The sequence below is a fragment of the Dama dama genome, chromosome 21, assembly GCF_033118175.1.
Source record: "Dama dama isolate Ldn47 chromosome 21, ASM3311817v1, whole genome shotgun sequence".
NCBI lineage: Eukaryota > Metazoa > Chordata > Mammalia > Artiodactyla > Cervidae > Dama > Dama dama.
In genome coordinates, this window is record NC_083701.1 from 59,079,116 (window position 1) to 59,097,278 (window position 18,163).

Genomic DNA, 18,163 nt, shown 5'->3' on the forward strand with positions numbered 1-18,163 from the left:
ATGCGGGTTTGATCCCTGGGTCGGGAAGATAGCCTGGAGGAGGAAATGGCAACCGACTCCAGTCTTCTTGCCTGGAGAACCCCATGAACACAGAAGCCTGGCAGGCTACAGTGCACAGACTCGCAAAGAGTAGCACACTGAAGTTACTTAGCACATAACAGATTAAAGGAGAAAGTCATGGGACAATATCAATAGACACAGAAAACAAATCCTAAATGGAAACAAAATCAATATGAAAATATTTATGACTTCTTTTCAACGTCCCCTTTTGTCTTTGTTTAAATTTTACATCAGGTTAAAAAAAAATCTGCTTTTTTATCCTCACACATCAAACCTGATCTTAACCACTTCCTCATTAAGTGGCCAAAAAATCTTATAACCAGCATGTCTCAATGGTTATTCTTAGAACTGACGCTAGCCAAAAGGTAGCAAAAGATAAGAAAAGATTGGATGGTTTATAACCCTTAAAGACCATGAAGTAGGAAATTAGTACATCAAGAAACCTCCAAACGAAACTGGAAAAACTCTCCACCAGAAATGGAAAACACACAGTGGGAGTGGGGGGGTAATTTGAAAGTAAGTATACAGTTTTAAAAAACAACAAATGACAAGTTTTATATATTATTATAATTATAAACATGAATATATTTTTATTTAAGATTGTTTTGAAGGTTCTGGTTAATGCAGTTATAAAAGGGGAAATAAATGAGAAAAGAGTTAAGTTATTATTATTTTCAGGTCATATGGTTTTAAAATGTTAAAACTCAAAAGAAACAACTGAAAATTCTAATAAAAAATATAATTTAGAAAGGTGACTGCATACATACAAAGGTCAATATATTACTGGGTAAAAATAAGTTTAAAAAGGACTAAAATATTTCATTTATAATTCTAAAATAAATTATTGAGAAATATCAAAATTAATATAAGTAATGCTACTGAAAGATATATGAGAAGATAAATCAAAAATCATATTCTAGTTTTGAATATGAAGACAATACCATAAAAATTACAATTCTTTCCTAATTTTTTCATAATTAAATGTGGTCTCAGTTAAAAAAAAAAAACCCTGTATGATTTATTTAAGACTAAACAAATTAATTCTAACATATAGATGGAAAAGTAAATAAGTAAATATAGCCAAGGGCATACCTTTGCAACATTGGGGTAGCCAAAGATACCTTAGATTGCAAAAATCACTAACCATGAAAAAAAGGTTAGTAAATTCAACTTCATAAAAATTAAAACTTCCTATTCTCTGAAAAGTCATTTGCAGCAACATGGACGGACCTAGAAATAATAATACTAAGAGAAGTAAGTCAGACAGAGATAGACAAATTGTCATGATATATCAGCTATTTTTCTTGAGATCTTAAAAAATGATGCAAATGAACTTAATTACAAAATAGAAAGAGACTCGCAGACATAGAAAACAAACTTACAGTTACAAAAAGGGGTAAAGGGGAGGGGAGGGATTAAGAGTTTGGGATTGATAAACTGCTATTTAAAAAAGAGATAAACAATAAAAACCTACTACATAGCAGAGGGAACCATATTCAAAATAATAACCTAGAGTGGGCAGAGGGAACCATATTCAAAATAATAACCTAGAGTGGAGCAGAATCTGAAAAAGTATAAAAACTGAAATCACTTCGCTGTATATCTGACACCAACACAACACTGTCAATCACTGCGTGTGTGCTCAGTCACTCGGCGTGTCCGACTCTCTGCAGCCCAACTGACCGAGCCCGCCAGGCTCCTCTGTCCATGGAATTTTCCAGGCAAGAATACTGGAATGGTATTGCCATTTCCTACTGCAGGGGATCTTCCCAACCCAGGGATCAAACTCACATCTCTTGCATCTCCTGCATTGGTAGTCATATTCTTTACCATTAGCGCCACCTGGGAAGCCCCAATCAGCTATACTTCGATTTAAAAAATTTCTATTCTCAAAAATATACCATTACAAAATGAAAAGGCAAGCCACAGACTGCAGAAATTCTCAATACATATATATATGATACTTATATTCAGAACATATATAAGGAGAATGTCTGCAAATAATAGTAATAAATAATAATAATAAAAAGACAAAAAAGACCTTTTCAAACAGGCAGTTAAGCAAACATTTCACAAGGGAAGTAGTATGAATGGCCAATAGACACTAATGATGCTCAATCATTAGACATTAGGGAAATGGAAATAACAGCCAAACCATTGCATACTCACTGCTGCTGCTAAGTCACTTCAGTCATATCCGACTCTGTGCAACCCCATAGACGGCAGCCCACCAGGCTCCCCTGTCCCTGGGATTCTCCAGGCAAGAACACTGGAGTGGGTTGCCATTTCCTTCTCCAATGCATACTCACTAGAATAACTTAAATGAAATGACAACAACAGCAAATGCTGGTATGGTTGTAGAGAAACTAGAACTTTCTTATATTGCTGATAGAAGTGTAAAATTGCACATTAACTCTAGAAAACTGTAATAAAATTTAAACAAATATCTAACATCCTGTCCCAGAATTTCTACTTCTAGGTGTTTATCAAAAAGAAATAAAAATAAATGCCCAGAAAAAGACCCATAACACAAAAATTTATAGCAGCTTTATTTATTATAGCCAAGAAAAAGAGAAAATCCGCATGTCCTCAACAGGAGAGTGGATAGATATATTGTGGTATATCCACACAATTCACACAATTAAAACAAACTATTGCTACAGGCAATGACATGCATTAATCTCTAGACTCTGAGTTGAGAAAAAGAAGAGAGTACGTGCTATAAGATTCTATTTATATGAAGTTCAAGAACAAGCCAGGCTATCTATGGCAATAGATACGATCAGGAAGGTGATTGTCTATTGGCGGGGCGGGGTGCGGGGAGGTGAACTTCCCAGGAGAATAGGAACAATATACATCTTCGTGAGCACAATGGTTACATGGGAATATACATACTCCTTGAAATTAATCAAACTATACTTAAATCCTGTGCATTTGATTGCAAGTTACACTTACTTTCTTAAAAAAAAAAAAAAAGGAGATAATAGAGAAGAGCCAAGAAATTTTTTGAAAGAAAAAAAAGTGAGGAAATGAGCTCCAGTGGAAAGGAGTTAGAAATGTGATGTAATCTGCTCCAGAGGGAAGGAGCATTTTATTATCAAATGGTTTAGAACTGCCTGAATATGGAGATTAATAATAAGCAGGCCAATTGTTGTTAGTTTTATTATTTTTTTAATATTCTCTGCAGACACTTCCCCCACCTCATATTGTCTGTAGCCAGGGTGGTCCAAGCCCACCACTCACTAATATGCCACTGGACCAGTGCTACTAGCTATTAGTAACATATTTTTAAAAGGTACAGTCATTAAACTATGTTGTACTTGGACTGGCTCAAGAATAGAAAAATCAATATGTAAATTAAAGAGACTAGAAATGGACCATAATGTTTATGAGAATTTCATATGTGAAAAAGGTAGCTGTGCATATTAGTGAATAAAAAATGAATCACGCAATAAATATCATTATGACAAATAAGTCACAATAAGAAATAAAGTTGGTCCATACCATATAACCTACACCAAAATGAATTCTGAGTAAAGCCAAAGTCCTCAATATTTAAAAAAAACTGAATACCTCCCCTCAACAAGAAAAGCCATGAGAGAATATGGGAAAATTTGCTTTTGGAATCTTGGATTTCAAGTGATGAAGAACTAGATTCTGGAGAGACATAGGAATTGGAGGATAGGACAGGACCAGGGGAAAGAATTAAGGAACTGAAAGTGCTCTTCAGGTATTTGAGAGCACAGACTGCTAAAAAAGAAAAGAAAATGGAGACGATCATGAAAATAAGAAATGAGTTTATTTTGCCAGGGAAGTGGACACACAAGCAGCTCCACACAAAATTCTATGTATGATATAAAATATATATTCTAAAAAACAAGATATAGTTAACTACAAGGCAATTAAACATTCTAACATATAAACAAATAAAGGAACAATTGAGATGTGCAGCATGTCATAAACAATTACATTATTTAACATAAAAAGGACTCATTCAAAAAAAAAACTAATACAAATGAGCAAAGAGAGTAAAAAATAAGAACAATGCAAGCCCCAACATGATTAGAAAAAACATGAAATCAGAACTAAAGTCTCTCTTTACTAAAGGAATAGGATTTTGATTAAAGGGACTTAGTAAATGCCTTATTAGCTATAAATACCCATTATTTGAACTAATTAGACTAAAATCAAATGTGTTGATTCAAGTGAGATTTTCCTATATCCTATTTCCCATCATGAGTTTCACCCTCCCTTATTTTTCCTGACATTTAGTATCAAAGAAGAAAATAGCTTTCAGATGTACTACTGAATGTGTCTTCAATCTTTAAAAACATAAATCCCATCTTGTATACACTGTATACACTTTAAGTTTTTAGAAATATTTGAAACAATTTAAAAATAAATGCAGGAAGTCATTAAACAGTTAAAATGGCTAACACTAATGGTCCATAAGTTGCACTTATTTAAGAGATACTTTTGCAAAGAGCTTGCTAGACAAATTATTTTTAAATAGTCATGAGGAAAAATAAACATGGAAAATTATCATAGAATTTTTTTAAAGCAGAGAGGAACTGTCTTTTTTTCTCTTATTCTAGCCCCCTTGGTCTTCAACCTTATATTTAAAAAGAGTGAAACATCTAGTGTTTTTATAAAGCAACTTGCTTTAATATGAATACATAATAATAATAAAAGTACTTTTGATGATTTCAGAACCTAAACACGTTGCAGAGCCTTGCTCTTCTTTGAAAGCATGAACAGACAGTAAAAAGAAAACACAAACGCTTTCTAAACATGAAAAGGTGCTCAACATCACTCATAGTAAATGTAAATTAAAATTATAATGAAATAATAAAAATAAATGAAATGAAATTAAATGAAGATTAAAAACCTGGATACATTGTATTGACAAGGATGTGGAAACGAGCATTCTCACAGGCTGTTAGTGGAAACAGAAATTAATACCACTTTAGAGAGGGCAGTGTGGAATACTGAACAAAATTTGAAATGCTCTACAATTCCACCTGAAGGAACTTATCCTACAGGTACATTTGCACATATGCAATGTGACACGTACAAAAATATGTTTATAATAGCAAAAGATTAGCTATAATTTGGTTAAATAAATTATGACACAACCAAAGTAATAATGAGCTTGTTAATATAAATGTGATAATTCTATATACACCAATATAGAAAAATCCAAGCTATCCAAGTAAGAGATAAAATTAAGGTACAGAACAGTTGTGTGAAAACCATATGTCTACATAGTGTCTGTTAGAACATACAGAAAAAAAGTGGTAACTGATTGTCTATGGGGAAAAGAACTGAGGGACTAGGAAACTGGGGGCTTGAGGACCAGGGAAGAAAAGAAACTAGGTTTTCACTATATATAGCTGGTATCTTTTGAATTTTGTACCATATCCCTATATTATTTATCAAAGTACATAATAATCTTCTTTAAAATAAGCATCAATATTTTGTAAATACTCTAATATAGCAGTGATGAAGAACTAAATTCTGGAGAGACATAGGAATTGGAGGATAGGATGGGACCAGGGGAAAGAATTAAGGAACTGAAAGTGCTCTTCAGGTATTTGAGAGCACAGACTGCTAAGAAAGAAAAGAAAACAGAGAAGATCATGAAAATAAGAAATGAGTTTATTTTGCCAGGGAAGTGGACTCACAAGCAGCTCCATACAAAACTCTCTCCTGGTCAGAGAAATTAAAATCAAATCCTCAGAGAAACCAAGCAAAGCCTGGAGCGAAAGAATACCTCCAGGACCTGGTAGATTGCCACTGTACCCAATGACTATGAATATCACAGGACAATCACCAAGCCAGTACCATATGTCGTTCTATTTCATCTTTTCTGTTAAAATATAATAAATCTTATTTATTTTTGGCACATGATGGTGGGTTTTACTTTCCTTTTTAGCACTTGGGAAAGAGGGTCCTCAGAGTCTTGGGGAAGAATATAATAATCAAACACTATTACTCTATGAGTTAGGCACTATTAATTGTTAAATCGCCTTCATTTTAGGAGTAAAAGTGAAAGTGAAACTCGCTCAGTCATCTCCTACTCTTTGCTGACCCCGTGGACTATACGGTCCACGGAATTCTCCAGGCCAGAATACTGGAGTGGATAGCTGTTACCTTCTCCAGGGGATCATCCCAATCCAGGGATCAAACCCAGGTCTCTCACACTGCAAGCGGATTCTTTACCAGCTGAGCCACCAGGGAAGTCCAAGAATAGTGGAGTGGGTGGCCTATTTCTTCTCCAGCAGATCTCCCCAACCCAGGAATTGAACCAGGGTCTCCTGCACTGCAGGCAGATTCTTTACCAGCTGACCTACTAGGGAATTATGAGGAAAGTGAGGCTTAAAGTAATAAAGTAATCAGCCCAAATACTGTAGTTAAGCAAAGTGACCGAGCCTGGTTTTAAACTCAGGAATTCTGAGGCTAGAGTTTGTGTTCTTCACTATGTTGTATCCCACCTCAGCTCCTTTGAGGCCATCTACAGCTGGCTGTTAGATAAAAGTTGTCATGAGAATAAAATAAAATCATACATGTTAAAATGTTTATTAAAGGGACCCTCCTAGTGGTCCAGTGGTGAGACTTCACACTTCCACTACAGGGGACGTGGGTATGATCCCTGATTGGGTACCTTAAGATTCCACATGCTGTGAGGTGTGGCCACACACAAAAAAAGTTTACAATAGTATTCTTTATACATAATGATTGTCTAGTAAATGTTAGCTGTTATTATCAATAAACGTCTCTTGCGTGGTTTCGTAAAAGCTTTGCAAATTCACTGTCTCCTTAGTTAAAACCATGTGGCTTCCCTCTCTGCCCCAAATATGCCCTCCATCCGTCACATACTTACTGGCTTCAGCACAAATATCCTCATTCAGTGTGAAAACCTGGTTATCAACCTGGCTCTTCACACAACCACCGATTCTCAGTGTTAACCCTCAAGTCTCAAACCTATCATATCACATGGCCACTGACACTCCTCTACTTCAGGAGTTCAAAGACTCTCATTTGCAGCGTTTAGTAGTGATGGGAATCCCACAGAGGATAAAGAAGTAAGCCTCATTTTCAGTTATGGCCTGAATGGAATGGTATACACGATGAGAATAACTAACATGATCAAAGCAAAAGTTATCTAAAAGATAGAAAAGCAGCAAAATACACAGTCAAAACTTATGACCTATCCGCTCTCTCAAGAAGTTATCTACGCTGCAGTTTTAAACATACTTTGTAGTCTCTCCAACATCCTCTGAACTTGATCAGAGCCAAACTGAGATTCACTCTAGATGAGTTATTAGTAATGTCAACTTCTATGACTTCAGCATATTATCTTTATCAGCATTTTCACTTATCATATGTTTTTAATAATTTTCTTGTGGGATATTTTAATTTACAGACATCTTAGTTCACAGGATTTTCACACTGTAAGTTTTTAATCCCTTTTTATAAGAGACAAATAGATTTTCGAAGTTCACTTACATATGTAAGAATTCTGGTTTTTGTCAGGCTTATAATAAAAGAGACAGAATATTTGTAGTAGTATTTAAACTTGTGATTTTATTATAAGAGTTGGCCCTGACAGAGTTGTTATATTCAATTTGTAGAACAATTTTATTAAAGTCATATACATATTATGTTGAAATTAAATAGAAATGCAAAAGCAAATAAATTAACACTGTTAAGGCAGTATTTACTGGAATGCAGCTTCATAACTGCTGCCCAGAATAAAATGGAACAATCAAACATACTATAATTTGAAAAGCACCTTTAAATATATACTAAACTGCAATTCCATATGAGAGTAACAGTGGGCAGCTACATAAACACATAGGGTACAGAAAACTGAATAATGTGCTTAAATCAGAAAAAGTATCAGATTGCAGTGAAAACGAACAGCAACTTGCTCTGAATATCATAGTTGCAGTTGCAACCCAAGAGATAACTGAATTGCTTTTGAACTGTGAGAAATACTACAGGTCATACATCGCTTTCCCATACCCGTTTGTTTTGAAATATTATCATTTCAATACAATATCATTAGCTTAATAATCTGCAAATAATATTGTCTCAAGAGACACCTATATCTTAAGAAAACTAATAACTGTTGTAAAAAGAGAAACAGAATTATTTAAGATCCTCATTAAAATGGTCTTTATATAAACAGATAGCATTGTTTTTAAACAGTGCAACGAACATCATTTTGTTCCTAAAACTATAATTTCACTATGTGCTCTTTCTGCACATGAGTAGGTCAATATTTATTCTGAACACTTAGATCTATCTTCTAATTTATAGCAAGTAATTCACCATGAAAGTTTATTTTCACACATCCTAAAAAGTCTGAGAAACATCTAAATTGCATTTTTTAAGAATTCAACCCCCTTCACTTTGATTCTATAAAAAGTATTTTCATATTTAATGAAATAGTCAACATCTAAGACCAAAATGCTCATACTAATTTACTGTTTGCAACCTGAGGTAATTTATATCTAACCTATGAGCAGATATGTTAAGTGATCCTAATTCTTCAAACAGGCAAAAGTAGGTAGATCTGGGCAGTGATCAACACATATTTCTTTATTCTGCTTCTGTACTTCTGAAGAATAACCCTAAATGTTCATACTCTACAGTAATGTTTCCTTATAAATTCTTTTGGTTTTAAGTAACAGAAAATTTGACTATTGGTGGCAGAAACAAACTAGGGACGGGAATTTTTCTCACATTCGGGAAATATGTCTGACAATGTTGAATCAGTGGCTCAACAACGTCCTAACTAATGACTCAAATATTCTTCACATTCCCTCATCTGCACAAGTTACTGATGACACTCAAGACAACACGTTTTCATTAAAAGGTAGTACCACCTCTACCTTTCTTTTTTTCATGACTTCCTAGAAGCCCTCATAAATTTTCTTACAACTCATTTGCTAGAACTGGGTCACACAGCCATTCCCAGTTACAAGGAAAGCTAAATAATTTTGTTATTTTTCAAGTCCCACTATTGAGGATTGCAAGAGAGAAGGAAGTTGAAAATGTCTGTTAGGGGACTTCCTTGGTGACCCAGTAGTTAAGAATCCTCCTGCCAATGCAGGAGATTTGAGTTCAATCCCTGGTTGAGGAACGAAGATCCCACATGCCACAGGGCAACTAAGCCCACAAGCCACAACTACTGAGCCTGTACACACTAGATCCTGCGGGCCACCGCTAAAGAGAAGCCTGCATGCCGCAGAGAAGAGTGCGCATGCCAGAACTCTTGCAGCCAAAGACCCAACGCAGTCAAAGAAATAAATATGTTTTTTTTTAAGTCTCAAGAGAAATTAAAAGATATTTTTTAAAATGTCTGTTAGGATAGTGATTGAACAGGGTCTAGAACAGTCTGCTTTCAACTACTCACAATTTCCACGCATGTACTTCACATGTAACATATCCCCCACCCAAGGGAGAGAATTCCCAACTCTCACTTAGTTATAAAACCTAGCTCTGAACATAGGATCTGTGAAGCAGAACAAATCTTTGTATACAGTCAAGTGTACAAGTGTATTATAAACAACTGATATTGTAAATCACTGTATACAATGAAAGCCAAGTTATCTGTTCTCAACACATCCAATACAAAATGATAGAACTGCAATAGAAACTCTCATTCAAAAACAGGAAGAATGAGAAATATACCCATGGCTGATTGTCCATAGCACACAGCAATCCCTACAAAAACAAGACCTTAATTTCCTTGGTTCTTCTACCTGGATCTAGGTTCTCCATTGACTATTACACATATCATCATATGCCCTGGTTCTACCCTTTGGGAGGATGTCCCTTGTCCATTATCCTTCTTGACTATATATGAGGTTGGCAGTGACAATTACCCTGCTTGTGTTCTGTCCAGTTACATCTCCACTGACAGTACACCATCAGACTGCTACTATGAGTGCAGGGAATTGCCTTAGAGGTGTAATAGTCTACAGTGCTTGCTATCCAGACTTGGGCTTTCTTTAGCCACTAGCCACATACAACTATTCAAATTTGATTAAAATTAAATAAAGTTGAAAATTCAATTCCTGAGTCATGCTGGCCACAAATCAAGTGTTCAATGGCTGTATGTGACTAGCACCTATAGTATAAAGACATAAAATATTTTCATCACTGGTGAAAGTTCTATTGAACTATGGTGCATAAAGAATATCACAGAAAGACTTGTTAAATTTTAACCACAATGCTCCAAATCCACATAAAATTAGTATTGTTTTATCTGTTAGTCAATCCATGGCTTAAAATATAGACTGTTATATTTAAAATATAACATATTTAAAATATAGACACATAATGAAATTGTGTCAGTACATGAAAATAATTTCTATAGCTGAACTACTACTATATGTCTCATTACTGGGATAGGTCTCAGAATTCATTGTGAAAACTACAGACAATAATCAAACCATTATGCACCCTGTGTTAACTTTAGACACAAAAGTTGCAGCAGAGACTCTAAAAGGCTTTGAATTGCCTGAATTATACTATGTGACAGTCAAATAATAAAGTTGACTGGTAGAAAGCTGGCAAGTTGTTTAGAGGACCTGCTCTGGGTTAAAGACTATATACCATCTGGGTAGTCACAGTATCTTTTCTTTTGCTCAGAGGGTTCATATTCTAAACTCACATCAGTATTTGCCAATGTCTACATTATCTCCAACCTAGTAACTGAAGACTGAAGAGAACGAAGAGGCTCCAAATGACAAAAAAGAAGGCCTCAGCTAAAGGATATCCTCTTTGGGTTTTATGCCAATTTGAATTTGGAAAACTTGAAAAGACTTCAAGTTTTAGTCTGATTCATCATAAAGAATCAGAACAGAAAGATTTTATCTGTGTTTGCAGCAAGTCACCAGGCTCCAGAGCAGAACCAAATTTAAATCAGATTTCTAAAAGACAGACATCAGCAGATTATTATAATCTAATGTATTATCAAATTTTATATTTCTAGGAATTTATAAATTATAGTTATATATAATATTCAACATGAGGATAAAAAGTAATCATTTTACCAATCTCTAAAACATATTTTAAGAAAAATTAAAATATATTAAATATTTATCTATGATCATATACTTCAGAGAACCCGTGTTCAATGTTATTGTGACTCATTATTACAAAAATTGAATCTTTATACTAACTCAGAAACTTATTTTAAAACTTCTGACCAGTACAATGATTAGTTTAGGGAACATAATAAGATTAAAGGAATTCTTATCACAATGAGAAATGTTATAAATGTTATAAAAATACTTTCCTTTAAAAAATACTAAATTCTAAAAATGCAAGCTTCTTTAAGAATCGAGTAAAATAATCAAATTGTCATCTATAATATAATAAACTAAACGTCTTTCAGTAAAGTCAGATAGCATGCTTAAAATATATCTTACTGTTTAGCAATTATCATGCACTACAACTGTAACAAAACAGTTGAGTAAATAAATTAAATATAACTATAAAATTAAATTGGCATTAATAACAATAAGAAAAAAATAATATTAGACAGAAAAAGACTCTAACCACTTTGTCCTCCTGGTGTGAATATCCACGAAAGCAAGTTAGAAAGGACAGAAAAGACAAAACAAAAAATAAATAATTAATTCCATTCTTAAATAAACTTTTTAAGACAATGAAATTAAAATTCTGGAAAATTTTAAACTACATTTTGACCAAAATATAAACATTATAACACGAAAAAGTTTTCCATACATTTCAAGCAAGAGCATGCTATATACTAGAATATGTTAAGACATATAAAGAGAACAATTTCTACAAAAGCAAGTAAATCCCCAAAGATCAGAAAAAGGAGAATGTTTTTCCACAAATAAAATCTTAATTAAACACTCAATTAACTCAAAGAAAAAAACTGAAAAACGTTAAGGAAAAAAGCTTTTATGTACAAAGATAATAAAACACAGTATCACTGTTTAATTTCATTATATACTATCAAAAACTGACAAAATATAATTCTACATGAATTATTCATACTACTTTTAAGTTTTTTGTGCCATTAATTTAAGCCTTCTAAACTTTATAACTTAAAAGAAAAAATAAGTAGAAATAGACATTAAAGATAAAATATTATTGATCACAATTGGTGATTTGGGGTCATAGTTTCCTAACATTATAAATGTAGAAAATAAAATAATACATAAGATACCTGAGTTCTAAGGAAAGAATATAAAAAAGAATGAATATATGTATAACTGAACCCCTTAGCTGTACACTTGAAACTAGTACCACATTATAAAAAAACTATACTCCAATAAAATAAAAATTTTAAAAGATGTGGTACATATATACAATGAAATACTACTTAGTCATAAAAAAAATGCAATAATGCCATTTGTAGCAACATGCATGGACCTAGAGATTATCATACTAAGTAAAGTAAGCCAGAAAGAGACAAATACCATATGATATCACTTATATGTAGAATCTAAAATATGACACAACAAACTTATCTACAATACAAAAAACAGACTCACAGACATAGAGAACAGATTTGTGGTTTCCAAGGGGGAGGGCAGGTGAAGGAGGGATGGATTGGGAGTTTGGAATTAGCAGATGAAAATTTATATAGAATGGATAAACAACAAAGTCCTACTGTATAGCACATGGGACTATATCCAATATCCTGTAATAGACCATAATAGAAATGAATATTAAATAAATAAATAAGATACATGATTTGGTCAAGAGAACATATTTAAAAAGGGTAAAGTTAAAATTGTTACATTTATCTTTAATTAAACATAAATAATGATAATACTTCATAACATAATAATAATGACCTGATATAATAAGTTATATAAATTAAAAATTAAAACCATGTCTTTTTAAGCATCATTGTTTCTCTGAAACATTTCTAGTTGTATACCTGATACAATTTTCTTAAGCTCTCTAGACCTTTACTTCCTTATCTGCAAAATAGGAAATCAGTATTTACTTTATACAGTTTCCTGAGAGTTAAACAATATGAAAAGCTCTCCACATAGAGTGCCTGACACACAGTTCTATACCTGATATTCTAGTTGATTAAAACACAGGATATTGTGTAGAAGGGATAAGATGCATCCTCTATATTATCATCTTGACTAATTCATTTGTTACAAATGTTAAGACTACAGGTCACATAAAAGCTGTTGTACAAAAGAAAAGCAACTGTATGCAGTCAAAGAAAACTATTGGTGACCATTTAGTTTAACAAAAATCATTTATGGAACACTCACATATATGTATCAGGTACTCTACTAGATTTACGAAACATAAAAAGTGAGTAAGACAGTTCTTGCCATCAAGGAACTAAATGTATTGAAAGGAAAATGATAAAATCACTGCAGGAAAGAAAGATGTCTGAAAGAAGTAAAGAATAAGACACTATGGAAACACAAATGACTGATGAGATAACAGAACTTGGAAAAAAAAAAAGTTGAAAGCTTCTGATATGTAAGAAGGCCTCCAAAGTAATAAAGAGAATATTGGCAAGACCAGTGAGGGAGAACATTTTATGCAAAGAACATGAAATATATAAAAAGCACAAAAGCACAAACGTGCCTGGCATATTTGGATACGAGTTAGCTGGGAATGCCCCCTGGGTTGGGAAGACCCCTGAAGGAGGGCATGGCAACCCACTCCAGTAGTCTTACCTGGAGAACCCCCAGGGACAGAGGAGCCTGGGGGCGGCGGGCCTGCAGCCCATGGGGTCGCAAAGAGTCAGACATGACTGGGCGACTCAGCACAGCACGGCTGTGAATGACTAAGTGATAACTGACATGTATGAACGAAAGTCTCCACAGTTAACTATATTAATATCTGGCAAAAGCTTAGAAGCAGAATACTTTCATAAAATAACTCACATTGCAGAAATTGTTTTAAAAAAGAAAAAAAAAATGAAGTCTAACTAATGAATTTGCTAATCCCTCTTAGGGCTTCCCAGGTGGCGCTCGTAGTAAAGAACCCACCTGCCAATGCAAGAGACATAAGAGACGCAAGTTCAATCCCTGGGTCAGGAAGATCCCCTGGAGGAGGGCATGGCAACCCCCTCCAGTATTCTTGCCTGGAGAATCCCATGGACAGAGGAGCCTGGGGGGCTACAGTCCACGGGGTCGCAAAGGGTCGGACATGACTGAAGCGAACTGGCGCACACTCAATCCCTCTTAGCAGATAACACAGGTTCAGTTTTAGCTATAACATGTACATGAAAAACTTAGCGATAATGCACACGAAATATTACTCTACCATTGTATCTTAACTATCTTCCAATAAGGATAAAAAGGCAACACAAAATCTACTGTATAATTTATAAATAAGGCACAACATTCCTTCTTTACATTTTATAAAGTGTTTACTTTGCTAAAACGTGCAGACAGACTGGAAGAAGAAAAGTCTAGAAGCGGAAAGAACAGTTAGGAAGCTGTTGCAAGACTTCAGGTAAGAAACATATGTGATAGTGGTATGAACTATAGTAGTAGCAAGAGAAGAAGTAGGCTGATTTAAGAGATACTGAGAAGTATGGCCCCTTAAGACCTGATTGAGGAAGAGGAAGAAAGAGAGAAGGACTCCCAGAGCTTGGTTTGAGCAACCAGGAGAATAAGAAGGCAACTCCTTGAAAGAAAAAACATATGAGAAGCAGATTTGGTGGAAAATAATGAATTCAAGTATAGACAAGGTGAATATGAGGTGACTATTAATTCATCTAAGCATCAATTTTCAGCAGGCAGCTACATAGACAGACCTGTAGCTCAAAAGAATAATCCGGCTAGTAAAATCACATCTGTAAATCATTAGCATATAACAGAATCTGAAGCTATGAAAGTGAATAAAATCTCCCAAGGAAATTGTTAAAGGAAAAAGGAAACGTGAGAATAATGACCCCTAATCAAAATGCCTCTTCTCTTTGAACTGGCAAGCCTCCAAGGAAAAGAAGTTCAAAACAAAAGGACTAGCAATCTCTTCTAATCAGATTTTAGTAACACAATTTAAAGTTTCACCGTATTTGTCAAAAATGATTTTAATCAAACTAGAATTGAGTTGCTTGAAAAACAAAGGTAATGTATAATTATGAAATATTATCAAGGAAGGTCCTTAAGACATTCAAATCTCATGTGAAAAATAAAAAATAACCAGCTGTGGAGCAGTAGTTTAATTTTAAACATATGGAAAATTTGGATATTTTAAAATGACTACAAATGAATCTTCAATTGAATCATTTGAATATTTACTCCAGTTTTACACTTAGTCTGTGTTTTAAAAAAAGACTAAATGGTCAATTGAAAGATTAAAGATTAGAATTACCTTATATATTTTACATATATATTCACAATGATGGAATCAGTTTAGGTATGCAACAAGAAACATACTAACCCAATATAAAATATGATCATTTAATTGAATAAGAAAACATCTACCTGACATCCCTGTTAGGTAAGAAGCAATACTATAGAAATTACTGCAAAGCATTTTCAAAGCACTCAGTGTGTATGCCAGGTACATGTCTAAGTGTTGCACAAATATTAACTCATTTTGTCCTCACAATAGCCTTGTAAGATAGGTACTATTATTACTTCTACTTACAGGTGAAGAAGCTGAGGGAGAGAGACTAAGCATTTTATACAAGGTCACAGAACTAGTAAATAATAAAGCTGGGATTTAAGCTTAGTCTCACTTGGGCAAGAAGGGAAAACATAAAAATGTTACTACTACCCCAATAGAAAGTTGGAATGGTTACAGTAAGATCAGATAAAACAATATTTCAGAGCCAAGAATATTTCCAGGAATAAAGAAAATCATTTAATAATCATAAAGGGGCCAATTATTTAATAGGATGTAATAATCCTAACTGTTTATGCAACTAAAAACAGAACTTTAAAACATATAAAGCCAAAGTTGGTAAAACTGAGAGTTACATATTTCAATACCCGTCTTTTAATAACTGGTAGGGAAAAAAATGTAGAAAATAAACAAGGATTTAGTAGAGTTGAACAACTCTATCAAACAACTTGACCTACTGAACATTTAAAAACAGTCAAAAAATAACAGAATATACACTCTTTTCAAGAACACACAGAACATTTGTCAAAATAAAGCACAGTCTGGGCCATAAAATAAGTATCAGTACATTTCAAAGGACTCAAGGCATATGAAGTATATCTGGGACTACAACAGAATGAAATTAAAAATCATGAACAGAAAGATCTCTAGAAACTTCCACCCCAAATATTTAAAAAATAAATAACATACTTCTAAGTTATTCATAAGTTAAAAAAGAAAAGTAAAATTAGAAAATGTTTCAACTGAGTGAAAATGAAAAGACAACATATTAGAATTTGAGAGATGCTACTGAAGCAGTACTTAGGGGAAGTTAACAGCACATGAAGCCTGTATTAGAAAAGAAGGAACATCTCCAAGCAATAACCTCAGCTTCCACCTTATGACACTAGAAGAAAGAGGCAATTAAATCCACAGTGAGCAGCAGAAAACAAATAATAAAGATCAAAGATGAAATCAACAATTTAAAAAATCAATAAAACGAAAAACTGGTTCTTTGATAATATCAATAAAACAGGTAAGTATCTGTCACACTGAAGAGGGAAAAAGAGAGAAGATACAAATTGCCAATATCGGGAATGAAAGAGGTAGCATCACTACAAATTATACAGATATTAAAAGAATGATAATGGAATACTATGATACTAATAAATTCAACAACTTACAAGGAACTAAACAAATTCTTTGAAAGATACAAATTACCAAAGCTCATTCAAGAAAAAAAAAAAATAGATAACCTGAACAACCCTATATCTATTAAATTGAAACTGTACTTAAAAACTTTCCCCCCCAAATAGAACTGTATGCCCAGATGGCTTCACTGGTAAAATCTATAAAACATTAAAGGATAAATGATACCAACTCTACAGAAACTCTACTAAAATACTGGAGAGAAAAAAATACTGCCAAATTCATTTTAGCTGGCCAGCATTGCTCTAATACCAAACTCAAAGACAGACATCACAAGAAAAGAAAACTACAGATATTAACCCTCATGAATGCAAAAGCAAAAACTGTAAACAAAATTTTATCTAATCCAACTCATTAACATGTAAAAGATATAATTCATCATAACCAAATGGATTTATTCCAGATATAGAGTTGGTTTAACACTTCAAAATCAATCAAGGTAGTTCACCATATTAACAAAGAAAGCAAAAACGCATAATCAATCTCAATAGATGGAGAAAAAGTATTTGACAGAATTCAACATCTATTCTTAAGGTAAACAAACAAACAAAAACTTTTAGCAACATTTATGAGCTAACAGCTAACATAATACTTAATAGTGAATGCCTTCTCCACAAGATGAGAACAAAGCAGGAATGTCTCTTCTGATCACTTCCACTCAAAATTATATTGACGTTTCTAGCCAACACAACTAGTCAAGGAAAAGAAAAGTAATCAGATAACCAGGGAGAAAGATAAGGAAAAATAAAGAAAAGTTATTAGTCCTGGGTAAAACAAAAGAATGAGAAAAGGGAAACAATGAGAAAATGGAGAAATTAAACCACAAAGGGTAACAAATTCCCATTATGTCTAAGTAATATATGTGAAGACATCAGTTTCATATTCTTAAGGTACCTAAGAACTGGGTGATAAATATCTCCTACTAAGAAGGAGATAAATTCAAATTATAAAGAACTTATTGAGACAATTTAAAACACTACTTTTGCTCATTTCGACATAGCACTCTTTGGAAAATATTAATATATTCCCTAAGGTGGATGAATAAACTACAAAAATCTAAAACAGGTGTGAAACACAGCCTTAACATTTCTTCTTTAAATTCCATATTCTAATTTTTTTCATTAATGTTAAAACAAAAATAAAGGGTATTGTAGCCTCAAAAGCTATAAAATTATGAAACAGAATCTCAAAGCCAGAAAGAGCCTCCTTCAGAAAGAAAGGAAAGATAGGCCAAAAGAAGAGCAGATCTACCAAGTTGATAAAATTATGTGAGGTAATCGAAAAAGGTGTGACACAACTCAAGCAG

At 33.5% G+C, this 18,163-nt stretch overlaps 1 protein-coding gene across 5 annotated transcripts in view; it reads right to left on the minus strand.

Annotated features, from left to right (window-relative positions):
* Nucleotides 1–18,163, minus strand: part of RIMS2 (regulating synaptic membrane exocytosis 2) — a 599,507-nt gene that overhangs the window by 458,943 nt on the left and 122,401 nt on the right. The gene's annotated exons all lie outside the window — the stretch shown is intronic.